Below are 3,875 nucleotides of genomic sequence, written 5' to 3'. Positions count from 1 at the left end.
TCAATGGACAAGGGGCTGGAAGTTCGAACAACGGAATAAATCAAGGACCTACCAAGACATGCTCCTACAAAGATTTCACCAATGCCAAGCCACGAACCTTTAATTGCATTGGGGGAATGATAACCCTGAAAATATGGATTGAGAAGGTGGAATCGGTGTTCGAGATATGTGAGTGCCCTGAGGAGATGAAGGTGAAGTTTGTCGCATGCACGTTCGTTGATCAAGCTCTCACTTGGTGGAACGGACACGTAGAAGCCATGACTCTCCCTGTAGCCAACTCTATGCCGTGGGCAGAGTTGAAAAAAATGTTGATGGCCGAGTACTGCCCACGAGGCGAAATTCAGAAGATGGAACAGGAGTTGTGGAATCTCACCGTCTGAAATTCCGACATTGACGCATACATATCAAGGTTTAGCGAACTGTATCTGTTGTGCCCTGGCATGATTACTTCGGAGGGAAAGAAAATCAAACAATTCATCTGGGGATTAACCTCCCAAATCCAAGGAAAATGTGATAGCTGCAAATCCTGAAACCTTCGATAGTGCCAAGAGATTGGCTAAGAAACTGTACGACCACAACAACAAGAAGGGCGAGAAGCCAGTTGAAACTGAAGGCAAGAAGGAGAGTGACAACAAGAAGGGAAAGAATAACAAGAGAAAGGGACGACAAGGCTCGGAGTCGTCCAAGAAGCAACAAAAAATGACAGTTAATGCTGCAACCACCCAAGTTCCCTCCGCACTACATGCTCCAGTCTCAGCTGCTCCAAGTGCTCCTAGGCAGTATTCTGAAAATCTCCCAAAGTGAAACAAGTGTAGTCTTCATCATAATGGCGAGTGCAAGGAGATGCATTGCACCAATTGCAATCGAAAGGGTCACACGACAAAATATTGCAGGACATATCCTCTCCAGAACCATCAGCAAGGGAGCAATAACAACAACAACAGCCGCAACAACAACAACAACATCAACAACAACAACAATGCAGGACCGAGCCACACCTGCTATGGATATGGAAAGATTGGGCATTTCCGTCGGAACTTCCCTAACAACAACAACCCTGGGAATGAAGGAACAAGAAGAGTGCTGACCATGGGTCAGGGAGAAGCGGTTCAGGACCCCATTGTTGTCACCGATACGTTTCTCCTAAACCACACTTATGCATGCATCCTATTAGATACCGGAGCAGAACAAAGCTTTGTGAGCAATAAATTTAAACACTTGTTAAAATAACAACCCCAGAAGCTTAATGAAACCTTTACGGTGGAAATGGCCAATGGGAAAATAGAATCCACTAGGGAAATCTATATCGGATGTACCCTAACCTTGAACCAACACATCTTTCAAATAAACTTAATGTCTGTTTCCATTAGGAGTTTTGATGTGATTATTGGCATGGATTGGTTAAGCCCCCATCATGCTGAAATTATGTGTCACGAGAAGACCGTTCACCTTCACCTTCCAAATTGCGAAACCCTGATTGTATACGGAGACAAACCCAACATAAACCTTTGTCTTATCTCGTGCATTAAGGCATAAAAGTATCTACGAAAGAAAGGCTTGACGTTTTTGGCTCATATAGTGGATAAATCCAAGGAAGAGGTCGATATTCGAGACATTCTAGTAGCTTGCGAGTTCCCGGATGTCTTCCCTGATGATCTTCCGGGGATACCCCCAGAAAGAAAAGTCGAGTTTCGAATTGACCTTGTGCCAGGAGCTACTTCCATCGTCAAATCGCCCTACAGATTGGCTCCTGCGGAGATGGAAGAATTGTCCAACAAACTCAGTGAACTTTTGGACAAAGGATTCATCCAACCCAGTTTCTCACCCTGGGAGCTCCGGTTCTCTTTGTTAAGAAGAAATACGGATCCTTTAGGATGTGCGTTGACTACAGGGAACTAAATAAGCTCACTGTCAAAAATCGCTATCGACTTCCGCGAATCGACGATCTATTTGACCAACTTCAAGGCACAAGCTATTTCTCCAAGATAGATCTACGATCTGGATAACATCAACTTAAGGTCCGGGAAGAGGATATCCCCAAAACCGCTTTTCGAACTCGTTATGGACATTATGAATTTGTCGTAATGCCCTTCGGTCTAACGAATACCCCTGCCGCATTTATGGACCTAATGAATCGAATTTACCGACCATTCCTCGACAACTTTGTCATCATTTTCATTGACGACATTCTAGTTATTCTCGAAGTGAAGAGGAGCATGGCCAACATCTCCAACGAATCCTGGAAACCCTGCGAATCGAAAAGCTATACGCAAAACTCTCTAAGTGTGAGTTCTGGCTCCGTAGCGACTTTTTGGGTCATGTTGTTAGTCAAGAAGGGATACACGTGGATCCTTCTAAGGTCAAAGCCATCGAAGGATGGGCGATCCCAACGACACCCACATAAATTCGCCAATTTTTAGGTCTCGCAGGCTATTACAGGAGGTTCACCCAGAACTTCTCTAAGATCGCCAAGCCACTTACCATGCTTACACAAAAGGGTGTACCCTTTGAATGGACATATAAGCAAGAGGTTGCATTCCGAACTCTGAAGCAAGCACTCTGCAGTGCACCTATACTATCACTACCAGAAGGAACAGAGGACTTCGTAGTTTACTGCGATGCGTCGAATCAGGGTTTAGGTTGCGTACTTGTGCAGCGTGGGAAGGTGATAGCTTATGCATCCCGACAACTAAAGACACATGAGGTGAATTATACAACCCACGATCTAGAATTGGGAGTTGTGGTCTTCGCCTTGAAAATTTGGAGGCACTACCTTTATGGTACAAGGTGCACCATTTTCATGGACCACAAGAGTCTCCAACACATCTTAAATCAAAAAGAGTTGAACATGAGGCAACGAAGATGGGTAGAGCTACTAAATGATTATGAGTGTGAAATCAAGTACCACCCAGGCAAGGCTAACATGGTAGTTGATGCCTTGAGTTGAAAAGAATACTCAAATCGTCGTGTAAAGACTCTCTCCATAACCATTCAATCCCACCTGACCTCCCAAATCAGAGTAGCCCAATTCGAAGCCATGAAGACGGAAAACAAATCAAGCGAAGCATTACGTGGAATGGAAAAGAATTTCAAAGTGAAGGAGGACGAAACATATTATTTCATGAACCGCATTTGGATCCCTAAAATTGGGGGATTCAGAGAGGTAGTCATGAATGAAGCCCACAAGACGTGATACTCCATCCATCCGGGTTCAGAAAAAATGTACTTGGATATTAAGCAACATTATTGGTGGTCCAACATGATGGCAGAGATTGCCACCTATGTTAGCAAATGCCTTACTTGTGCTAAAGTGAAGGTGGAATATCAGAAGCCCTCGGGATTATTACAACAACCAGTAATTCCCGAGTGGAAATGGGAAAGGATTACGATGGACTTTGTGACCAAATTACCTAAGTCAACAGATGGATTGGACACCATATGGGTAATAGTCCACAGATTTACGAAATCCGCTCATTTCCTGCCAATAAAAGAATCCTACAAGATGGAGAGGTTGACGAGGATAAACATCAAGGAAATTGTGAGACTTCACAGAGTGCCAGTATCTATCATCTCGGATAGAGATAGTAGATTCACTTCATGTTTTTGGCAACCACTTCAGAAAGCACTGGGAACACACCTCGACATGAGCACTGCTTATCATCCGCAAACGGATGGTCAAAGCGAACGAACCATTTAGACACTTGAAGACATGCTTCGCGCGTGTGTGATAGACTTTGGAAATTCGTGGGATACACACTTACCCTTAATCGAATTCTCGTACAACAACAGTTATCACTTGAGCATCAAATTTGCTCCCTTCGAGGCGTTGTATGGACGTAAATGTAGATCACCGTTGTGTTGGGCTGAGGTAGGTG

Source organism: Lactuca serriola, chromosome 4 (assembly GCF_051521515.1).
Source record: "Lactuca serriola cultivar US96UC23 chromosome 4, Lser_US96UC23_V15, whole genome shotgun sequence".
Lineage (NCBI taxonomy): Eukaryota > Viridiplantae > Streptophyta > Magnoliopsida > Asterales > Asteraceae > Lactuca > Lactuca serriola.
Note: the sequence above shows the minus strand (reverse complement) of the source record.